This window comes from Vulpes vulpes, chromosome X (genome assembly GCF_048418805.1).
Source record: "Vulpes vulpes isolate BD-2025 chromosome X, VulVul3, whole genome shotgun sequence".
In the NCBI taxonomy this organism is placed as follows: Eukaryota; Metazoa; Chordata; class Mammalia; order Carnivora; family Canidae; genus Vulpes; species Vulpes vulpes.
The window spans coordinates 62,373,518-62,385,748 of record NC_132796.1 but is presented as its reverse complement, the minus strand read 5'-3'; the positions used below and the strand labels follow the sequence as shown (position 1 = coordinate 62,385,748).

The following is a 12,231-nucleotide window of genomic DNA, read 5'->3' as shown; positions in this document are numbered from 1 at the left end:
GCAATTTAGTGTGGTCTGCAATTAAAGTATAAACAGATGTTAATAAAGTATATGTAAATAATTCAGTAAAAGTAATCTTACAATAACAAGAGCTCATCTATATAATTGGGATCTATCAGATTGATCTAAATATGGTTGAACATACTATTTCAAAAGAACAAAAAGTTTACTCCAGTTATGCTTCTTGCTAACTTTGTGACCTTGGGCAAGTTACCTAACTTCTTTGATACTTAGTTTCCTCTTTTGAAAGGAGGGAATGATAATAATAGTACCTTCCACATAACCTCGTTATGAGGATCAAAAAAGTAACACAGCACTTACTTAACATGTAAGAAGTGCTTGATAAGTGAGAGCTATTATTGTAATTATAATTTTATGACAAATGAAATTCAAATAAAAAATTAGAAGAACAAAATCATTGCCATTTAGGTTAATAGGATGTACTTTTAGCTTTCATTTTTTAATGAGTGGAAAGAACATCAAAATTAGGCAAGAAATAAACAGATTGTTAATGGGAGTATGCATGTATTTTAAAAGTGGGTTGGATTTAAACTCAAAAACATATAAAACTAATAGTAGTTATCTTTGGGAGAGTAATGACTGAGAGCAACAGGGGAATCCTGGGGTGGAGATAATATTCTGATTCTTGATCTGGCTACTAGTTACATGGGTGTGTTCACTTTGTGAAAGTTACCTACCTATGCACTTATGATTTGTATATGTTTGTGAATGAAATACTTCAATAAAAAGTTATTTTATAAAGGGGAGTTGGGGCTACTCATAGAATATACAAGTTTAATGTAAATTAAAGTCAGATCCTTTACTTTCAGAAAGGCATATTTGGATTTTATTTACATGCTTATGACAAAGGTAAATCCATAAATAATGAGCCATAATAAAGTACATTAATCTGAAAAGTCTTTCTGAGATTTATGAGGATAGGCCAAAAGATTGTAATAAGGAATTTATCTTGTTTTCTTTTCTTTGGAGACTAAACTAATCTCAGAAAACCTTGAGATCATCATCAAGGCCTTAAATGAATTCTTGTTCAGAAGACAGGAAAAATGTGGTGGGGTTAAGCAAACAGACTCCAGAGCCCAATAGTTGGGGCTCATGGCGTGGCTCCCCTATTTACTCACTGTGTATCTCAGTTTCCCCATCTGTAAAATGGGAATAGCAGTGGCATCTACCTCATTGGGTTATTGTGATAATGAAATGAGTCAGTATATGGAAAATGTTTGGAACAGTCCTTGGCACATAGCAGATGCTTTAATGTATTAGCTATTATCACAAATGCCAGGTTCCTCTCCTTTTAAAAACATCATCCCATGAGCAGGGAATATTTTTCCATCTCTTTGTGTCTTCCTCAATTTCTTTCAGAAGTGTTCTATAGATTCAGGTTATAGATCCTTTGCCTCTTTGGTGAGGTTTATTCCTAGGTATCTTATGTTTTTGGGTGCAATTGTAAGTGGGATTGACTACTTAATTTCTCTTCCTTCGGTCTCATTGTTAGTGTATAGAAATGCCACTGACTTCTGGGCATTGATTTTGTATTCTGCCACACTGCCAAATTGTTGTATGAGTTCTAGCAATCTTGGGGTGGAGGCTTTTGGGTTTTCTATGTAGAGTATCATGTCATCGGCGAAGAGGGAGAGTTTGACTTCTTCTTTGCCAATTTGAATGCCTTTAATGTCTTTTTGTTGTCTGATTGCTGAGGCTAGGACTTCCAGTAGTATGTTGAATAGCAGTGGTGAGAGTGGACATCCCTGTCTTGTTCCTGATCTTAGGGGGAAAGGCTCCCAGTGCTTCCCCATTGAGAATGATATTTGCTGTGGGCTTTTTGTAGATGGCTTTTAAGATGTTGAGGAATGTTCCCTCTATCCCTACACTCTGAAGAGTTTTGATCAGGAATGGATGCTGTATTTTGTCAAATGCTTTCTCTGCATCTAATGAGAGGATCATATGGTTCTTGGTTTTTCTCTTGTTGATATGATGAATCACATTGATTGTTTTACGAGTGTTTAATCAGCCTTGTGTCCCGGGGATAAATCCTACTTGGTCATGGTGAATAATTTTCTTAATGTGTTGTTGTATCCTATTGGCTAGTATCTTGTTGAGAATTTTTGCATCCATGTTCATTCGGGATATTGGTCTATAATTCTCCTTACATAGGTTCTTATCTCTTCTTGCCTACTTAAGGATTTTGCTCAGAAATTCTTCCCTCTCTATTCTGCATTAGAATTTTTGTTTTTTCATTGGATCATTCCCATCAACAAACATGCTCTCCTGTCAGGCATCTCCAAAATGAAAAAACTCCTTGACCCCACATCTTCCTTCACCAATTTTCCTGTATTTAATTAACAGCAAACCCTCCTAAAAGGAGATGTCTAGGTTTGTTATCTCCAATTCTTCCACATTCTATCTTGAATCCACTTCAAATTTTCTTTTCACCATTCCATAAAAACTGCTCTTTTCACGCTCAACAATGATCACCATGATGCTAAATCCAATAGCTTATTCTTAGTCTTTATTATACATGACCTATCTTGGTGACCATATGTCCCAGGTTGCCCAGGACAGTCTTAGTTTTTGCCTATTCTCTGTACATGATTATTAATAGCATTCTCTTTCATTCTCAGAGGTGTCCTATTTTGGACTACAAGTTACATGATCACATGACTCTACCTATTTGACACAGCTGTTCACTCTTTCTGTTTTGTTTCACTCTCTATTTCTTGAAACAATTTCTTCCCTTGGGTTCTGGAACATCTATCTCTTTTGCTTTTCCTTTTACTTTACTGGCCACTCCTTCAGAGGCATCTCTGCTGGCCTATTAATTTCTAAGCCATGGAGTGTCATCGCCTAAATCTAAAACCTCTTCTCTTCTCTGTTACATTTCATTGATCTCATATCATCCCAGGCTAACGACTTTGATATTTTTATCTCCACTCCAAACTACTCCATTTTATCTCCACTCCAGACACATATATCAAAAAACCTACCTGACATTTTAGCTTGGTTGTATCTCAGACTTATATCCAAACCTTATGATCTTTCCCCTTAAATCAGTTTCTTTCAGTCTTATTATAGCCTAAAGACACTACATAATCTAACCATATCTCCTAATTGCCTCCTTGTTTATTGACCTTTAAACCACTACACTGGCCTCCTTACTCTTATCCCAGAATGCTGGGTACTCTCATTCTCTGGGATTATGTTCCCTCAGCCTGGAATGCTCCAATTCCAGATATTCAAATGTCTTACTCTTTCACTCTTTCAGGTTTCTGATAAAATGTCAACTTTTAAGTTGAGTCTTTCCCAGCCACTCTATTTTAAATTTACTTCACCTTCACATTCCCAGCTCTCCCAAATATCCTTCCCTGTTTTATTTTTCTGCATAATATTTACTATCTGGAATTCTACACATTTTATTTGTTGATTATTTCTGTCTTCCTCAATTGGAAGGTGAGTTTCATGAAGACAAGTGATATTTGGGCAGAGACTTGAAGGAACTGAGTGATGGAGGGGGTCACAAGGATTTCTAGATGAAGGATATTCTGGGCAAGGGAAACAGGTGACATTATACAGCTTATGTTTTAAAAGGATCACATTGGTCACTGTGTGGAGAAAATGCTACCAGGGGAAATGGTAGAAGCAAAGGAATAATAGAACACTATTACCGTCTTCTGATTTCAGCTCCAACATGTGAAGACCTTGAAAGTCATCACTCCCTTCCTTGGAGCAAGGAAAAAGCCATATAAACTAAAGCTCAGTGATATTTCTTAGACTTATCAAAGAGAATTGAGGTTACAGGGAAATTCACTGCCCCCAAAACTCAAGAGACAGGTGAACTTAGAGTGTAATGGTCCATATTAGTTTACTTGGTACAGAAGTTACTGGAGCCAGTAACTGGTAGAAACATTTAAATGGCAATTGAAGAATTGCTGGAGGCTGAACATGGAGAATCTTGAGAGTTAAAAACTTCTGAGGCCCAGTCTTGGGGTTGGGGCACACATTCATTAATTTGACCTTCAGGAGCCCCATCAGATTCTCACAGTGAGGATCAGAGGAAAATCCCACATGTTTGGGCAGGAGGAGGGGAAAAGTAACCATATTGAAATATGATCCAGAAGATGGGATACCTGGGTGGCTCAGCAACTGAGCATCTGCCTTTGGCTCAGGGCATGATCTTTTAAAAAAAAAAAAAAAAGAAAAGTGAGGGGATGGAGAAACATTTATCATGCAAAAAGATGTCAAAAGGAAGCCAGTAGCAATAATTATATTGGACAAACTAGACTTTATTTTTTAAGATTTTATTTATTTATTCATGAGAGACACACAGAGAAAGACATAAGTAGAGGGAGAAGCAGGCTCCATGCAGGGAGCCTGGTGTGGGACTCGATCCTGGGACTCCAGGATCATGCCCTGAGCCGAAGGGAGACGCTCGACACTGAGCCACCCAGGTGTCCCCAAACTAGACTTTAAAAGAAAGACTGTAACAAGAGAAAAAGAAAGACATTATATAATCATAAAAGGGACAATCCGGGCAGCCCCGGTGGCGCAGTGGTTTAGCGCCGCCTGCAGCGAAGGGCGTGATCTTGGAGACCCTGGATCGAGTCCCATGTCAGGCTCTCTGCATAGTGCCTGCTTCTCTCTCTGCCTGTGTCTGCGCCTCTCAATCTCTCTCTCTCTCTCTCTCTCTCTCTCTCTCTCTGTGTGTGTGTGTGTGTCTCTATGAATAAATAAATAAAGTCTTTTTTAAAAAAGGACAATCCAATAAGAAGATCCAACAATTGTAAATATTTATGCACCCAAAATGCGTACATCCACAGACATAAAATAATAACAAACTTAAGTTCATTGATAATCATACAATAATCGTAGGGGACTTGAACAACCCACTGATAGCAATGGACAAATTAAGCAGAAAATCACAAAGGAAACAATGGCTTTGAATGACACACTGGACCAGATGGATTGAACAGATATATTCAGAACATACCAACCTAAAACAACAGAATACACATTCTTTTCAAGTGAACATGGGACATCCTCCAGAAGAGATCACATATAAGATCACATAACAGGCCTCAACAAATACAAAAAGACTGAAGACACACCATGCAACTTTTGTGACCACAATGCTACAAAATTAGAAGTCAACCACATGAAAAAATCTGGAAAGTCCACAAATACATGAAAGTGAAATAACATGCTTCTAGACAATGAATGAGTCAACCAGGAAATAAAGCAGATGCAAAAAGATACACGGCAGCAATGAGAGTGAAAAATACAACAGTCCAAAACATTTGGGATACAAGAAAAGCAGCCCTAAGAAAGAAGTATATAACAATACAGGCATACCTCAAGAACCAAGAAAATTCTCAAATAAACAAACTAACTTTACATATAAAGCAGCTACAAAAGAATAATGATCAAAGCCTAAAGCCAGCAGAAGCAAGGAAATAATAAAGATTAGAGGAAAAATAAATAATACAGAAACAAAAACAAAAACAAAACAAAACAAAAATAGAATACATCAGTGAAACCAGGAGCTGGTTCTTTGAAAAAAATTCAAAATTGATAAACCTCTAGCCAGACTTTCCAAAAAGAAAATAGAAAGAACTCCAATAAATAACAAGAGAGGAGTAATAACCAACATCACAGAAATACAATTATAAGATAATATTATGAAAAATTACATGCCAATAAGTTGGGCAACCTTGAAGGGATAAGTTCCTAGAAAGATATAAATTGCCAAAACTGAAACAGGAAAAAATAGAAAACTTGAAAAGACCAATAACCGGTAAAGAAACCAAATCAATAATTTAAAAAACTCCCAACAAATAAGTTCTGGTCCAGATGGCTTCACAGGTGAATTATACCAAAGATTTAAAGAAGAGTTAATAACTATTTTCTTAAAATATTCTGACAAATTGAGATGCCTGGGTGGCTCAGTGGTTGAGCGTCTGCCTTCAGCTCAGAGCATGATTCTGGAGTCCCAGGATCGAGTCCCACATCAGTCTCCCTGCATGAAGCCTGCTTCTCCCTCTGCCTATGTCTCTGCCTCTCTCTGTGTCTCTCATGAATAAATAAATTACCTTAAATTTTAAAAAGGAGTGCAAATAATTAAAAAATGTATTTCGGCAAATAGAAAAGGAAGGAAAACTTCCAAATTCATTCTATCAGGCCAGTGTTACCCTGATAACAAAACCAGATAAAGATACCACAAAAAAAGAGAACTACAGGCCAATATCTCTGATGAACATAGATGCAAAAATCCTCAACTATATACTAGCAAACCAAATACAACAATACATTCAAAAAATTATACACTACAATCAAGTGAGAATTATTCCAATGATGCAATGCTGTTTCATTATTCACAAATCAAGCAATGTGATTCACTATATTAATAAAAGAAATGATAAGAACCATATGATCTTTCAAATGATGTAGAATAAGCATATGACAAAAAACTCTCTATGGAGGGGGTTTAGAAGAAACATACCTCAACATCATAAAGGTCATTTATGAAAAACTGACAGCTAATATTATCCTAAATTGGGCAAAAACTGAGAGTTTTTCCTCCTTAGTCAGGAAGAAGACAGGAGGTCCACTCTCACCAGACATTTAACATAGTACCAGCCACAGCAATCAGATAACTAAAAGAAATAAAAGGCTTCCAAATTGGCAAGGAAGAAGTCAAAATTTTACTATTTCAGATGACATGATACTATATACAGAAAACCCTAACGACTTGACCAAAAAACTGCTACAGCTGATACATGAATTCGGTATAGTTGCAGGATACAAAATCAAAGTATAGAAATCTGTTGCACTTTGATACACCAATAATAAAGCAGCAGAAAGAGAAATTAAGGAATCAGTTCCATTTACAATTGCACCAAAAACCATAAGATATCTAGGCATAAATCTAATCAAAGAGGTGAAATATCTGTATTCTGAAAACTATAAAACACTGATGAAAGAAATTGAAGAGGACAACAAAGAAATGGAAAAGCATTCCATGTTCATGTATTGGAAGAACAAATATTGTTAAAATGTCTATACTACCCAAAGCAATCTAGACATTTAATGCAATCCCTATCAAAGTGCCACCAGCATTTTTCATAGAGCTAGAACAAACTGCCAAAATTTATGGAACTACAAAAGATCCCACATGGTCAAAGCAACCTTGAAAGAAAAAAAAAAAGCAAAGCTGGAGACATCTCTATTCCAGACTTAAAGTTATATTACAAAGCTGTAGTAGTCAACAGAGTATGGTGCTGGCACAAAAATGGACACATAGATCAATAGAACAAAATAAAATACCCAGAAATGAACCCACAACTATATCACCAATTAATCTTCAACAAAGAAGGAAAGTATATCCTTGGGAAAAATAATGTCTTTTCAACAAATGGTATTGTGAATACTAGACTAGCCACATGTGGAAGAATGAATTTGGACCACTTTCTTACAGGAAACAGAAAAATAAACTCAAAATGGATTAAAGACCTAAATGTGAGACAGGAAACCACTAACATCCCAGAGAAGAACACAGGCAGCAACCTCTGACATTGACCATAGCAACTTCTTTCTAGATATGTCTCCTGAAGCAAGGAAATCAAAAGCAAAAATAATCTATTGGGACTTCATTAAAATAAAATGCTTCTGCACAGTGAAAGAAACAACAAAACTAAAAGGCATCCTATGGAGTGGGAGAGGATATTTGCAAATGACATATCCAAAAAGGAGTTAGTATCCAAATTATATAAAGAGCTTATAAAACTCAATGCCCAAAAATGAATAATCCAATTAAAATATGGGTAGAAGACATGAATAGATATTTTTTCCAAAAGAAGATATACAGATGGCCAACAGACACATGAAAAGATGCTCAACATTACTTATATCAGGGAAATACAAAACTACAATGAGATTTTTCTTCACACCTCTCAGAGTAGCTAAAATCAACAATACAAGAACCAATAGATGTTGGTGAGGATGTGGGGAAAGGGGAACCCTCTTGCACTATTGGTGGTAATGCAAACTGGTGCAGCCACTCTGGTAAACAGCATGGAGTTAAAAATAGAACCATCCTACGATCCAGAAATTGCACTACTAGGTATTTACCCAAAGAATACAAAAATAATGATTTAAAGGGATACATGCACCCCAACGTTCATAGACTTATCTACAAAAGGCAAATCTTGCAAATAGCCCAAGTGTCCATTGATGAATGGATAAAGAATATGTGGGTACATATATACAATGGGATATCACTCAGTCATAAAAAAATGAAATCTTGCGATTTGGAAGGACGTGGATGGAGCTAGAGAGCATTATGCCCAGTGAAATAAGTCAGATTAAGACAAATACCATAGGATTTCACTCATATGTAGAATTTAAGAAACAAAACAAAGGAGCAATGGGGAAAATAGGCAAACCATGAAACAGTCTTAGTTATAGAGAACAAACCAACTCCCTTACCAAAATGGAGCTGGGTGGGGCGGAAGGGTGAAATAGGTGATGGGAATTAAGGAGTGCACTTGTGGGGATGAGCCCTGGGTGTTGTATGTAAGTGTTGAATCACTATGTTGTACATCTGAAACAATATTACACCGTATGTTAACTAACTGGAATTCAAATAAAAGCTTAACAATAAACAAAATAGCTGCACCCTCAGCTAAGCAGAGACAGCATAAACAAGATGATGATTTTCCCTTAATTGGAAATTTGCTGCTGATATTTGGAAAGAAACTTCAAATTCTTGGGTGTGCTCATTTCTGATCAGAGTAAAGTGTTGAGGTATTTTTTTGTCTGTCTGTTAGGTATTTTCCAAACGTTTTACAATAAGCTTGTGTTCTGAAATAAAAATGCAGCAAATATTATGAAAATATTAAGTCGTACTTACTGATTTATGCCCCCAAAGCACTTTCAGTTTTTATTTCAGAAAATATCCCATATGTTAGCTCTGTTCTAATCTGGCTCCCTGCCTTAAGCTCCACCCCTCTCACTCTCCCCTAACCCCTAGTCCACTCAATCTTCTGCCTTTTTTCTTTCATTACTTTTTATTTTCATTTTACAGAAATAAAAACTAAAAGCCTGTGAAATTAAAAGGGATAGTAAAAATAATTGGCTCTGAGGTATATGGAGTTTCCAACAAATTTAAATTCTTTTTGCTATAGATTAAAACTATACAAATGCCTTTTTCAACTATGAATATTCATTTACACAAAACCAGGTTGGAGCCAGAATTTACAATAAAGGATTTTAATTAGCATCTTCAGAAAAGGGGATGTTATGAGTTGGAGTCATTTTAATGCATAAACATCCATATTTTTAGATGTATTGTTTATGGCTTTATATATATTATATATATATTATATATATATATAAAATTTAAAACATTTTGGTAGAACAGACAATGTATGCAGTTTGAAATCATAGCATTTGGCAGGTCTTGGCATATACAATTCACTACCTAGACTATAATAAAATAGTATGTTAAGACAACATTTAAAATTTTTTTCTGCTAATATCTGGAAATGACAAAAACCTCAAATTAATAATATGTTTACTTTTATTAAATATCATTTAGACTCTGGGTTCCCAAACTGGATAACACTGCCACCTTGTGGCAAACACTGATTATTGACGGTTTTGTTTAAATATTAAAAAACCAAACAAACCTATTTTTCCCTGGTGGTATTACAGCTACCTTGTGAAGATATTTGTATGGCTGATGGAGGCAGTCTCATTCTGTATTCCTAAGATGGGACAACTTGTATTAATAAGTAACTGAGCAAGAATATGCATTCTTGGTGTGTTCTCTTAAAATAAAAATTGCATAATGTTCAAACCCAACATTGTTTCAAAAGAAAAAAAACCTAAATGTCTTCCAAGTGATGCAAATGTTTGTGAGCCAAAATACCAAAGAAACTAGTTAACAAATCTAGGTCATTAAACTGTAATTTCTAAGTTTACCTCTTTAAGGGATCAACTGGACATGTCTCCTCTAAAATAGCAAAAAAACAAATGTCATCCATCTCCCATAATAAATTATACAAACGGTTTGATTTTTTAAAGCAAACAGTAAAATTCCTTCATTCATTTCATGGCATTTCAGAAAAACCAAATGGTAACTGGGTTTTCCTAATTTTGTCTTAACTTTTCTTCTTTTTTTCTCAAAGATTTATTTATTTATTCATGAGAGACAGAGAGAGAGAGAGAGAGAGAGGCAGAGACATAGGCAGAGGGAGAAGCAGGTTCCTTTCAGGGAGCCCGATATGGGACTCGATTCTGGATCCTGTGATCACGACCTGGGCCCAAGGCAGGTGCCCAACTTCTGAGCCACCAAGGCATCCCATTGTCTTAACTTTTCATTATGTGACCTAAGTCAGGTTACCTAACCTCTTTGAATCTGTTTTTCTACCTCAAAAAATGGTCATAATTATATCATCTATGTCACTGGATTGTTGTGAAGATTAAATGAATTATTACAAGTAAATTGTTTCATAAAACTATGCCTGACATCATTCATAAATTTTAGCTCTTATTATTATTACAAACAGACTGAGATCAAATGTGCCTACATATAGTGTGTTAGGTTTAGTATAATTCTGTTATGTGACTTGATTTGCCTGTCCTGATATGAAAATGGGCTCTCTAGTTTCCATTTATAGCCAGTATGGGCCAAATGGTAATTGTGCCCCCACAGTTCTATTTATTGTTCTGTCCATGGGATGGGCTTTGGACTCTGTCCCCATTCTTTCATGTATTAGATTTGGGAAAACTGGGATGCCTGGGTGGCTTAGTGGTTGAGTGTCTGCCTTTGGCTTAGGGTGTGATCCTGAGGTCCTGGGATCAAGTCCCACATTGGGATACCTGCAGGGAGTCTGCTTCCCCCTCTGCCTGTGTCTCTGCCTCTCTTTGTGTGACTCTCATGAATAAATAAAATCTTTAAAAGATAACAAGATTTGGGAAAACTAGTTAATTCAAATTCTACTTTTCTATTAATAAATTATAGAATAACAGTATATACCTCACAGAGTTGCTTTGATGATTAAATGAAGTAATGCATATATAAGGCCCTTAACACAAAGCGAGACTTAAACTAGCCTCAACCAAGGATCTCCAGTATACTTAAAAAATAAGTCATTCCATCTGTAACAATTTTAGCACCAATTACATAATATACACTGTTGTGGAAATGAGCCAACAATTAAAATGATGAGAGAAGGGTTTCTGTGAGGGAGGAAGGGATTAAAGGATAATATACTTAATTTCACAGATATGGGGGTGGAGAATAAGCAGTGTATGTAAGAGATAGGATAGTGTAATGGTAAAATACCTGCAAATAAAGTTGGATAGACCTGGGCCTGAATTTAGGCTCTTCTCCAACTGTTGAGGCCTTAGTTAGTTTACCAAATCTTTGGAACTATTTTCCACATAAGTGGGGATAATAGGATTGCTATGGGATTAAATGAGAACATATAATGTGTTTCCCACTGAGCCTAGGTCATAAAGCATTTTCTGCTTTAGACACTTGAGCACCTCATTAGGACAACCTTCTTAAGTATTCTATTTTCTATGCCTACGGGAAAGAGGTAGTAAGTGGAAGTCAGGATAGCAATAGGAAGTGAATTATTTGAGGGCAGGGGCACAGGGAAAGCAGAATTAAGGCAACTATCTTTGAATTGAGTGGTTAAAATAGCAAGTACTTTTAGGGAGAGCGCCAAGCATAAACTCTAAGACTCCTTTCAACTTCTTGCTTCACCCTCTTAAACTCCTGGAAAAGAGGAAAAAGTGGTGGTCAAGTAGGCGCTGTCTCTCACCACATGAGGGAGCACTTAGACATGTAAATATGAACATTGTGACTTCATCATTATGACGCAGTGACTGTGCAAGGGGGTGAAGCAGTAATACTCCCCCAGGGCCATTTTCTTCTTCCCCTCACTTCCCGCCTGTTGGCAGAGAAAGGCCAGATGACAACCTGAAACCCAGCCAAGCCTACAGCTGTGATCGCTGGTGAGGTCAACTCCAGCAAATCGGAGGCATCAATAATCTCCTTTAGGTAGTCCTTTATTTTCCCCATTCTCATCTTGATAGAGGGGTCTCAAAGTACGAATCAAGTTGGGAAAAGACAGAAACATCCTAAAGCCTCCCACTACAGCGCTGTAGTTAAGGACTCCTGCTCCATCAAGACAGTCACTGGCCAACCAG

At 36.5% G+C, this 12,231-nt stretch overlaps 1 protein-coding gene across 17 annotated transcripts in view; it reads right to left on the bottom strand.

Annotated features, from left to right (window-relative positions):
• Positions 1 to 12,231, bottom strand: part of APOOL (apolipoprotein O like) — a 356,871-nt gene that overhangs the window by 209,273 nt on the left and 135,367 nt on the right. The gene's annotated exons all lie outside the window — the stretch shown is intronic.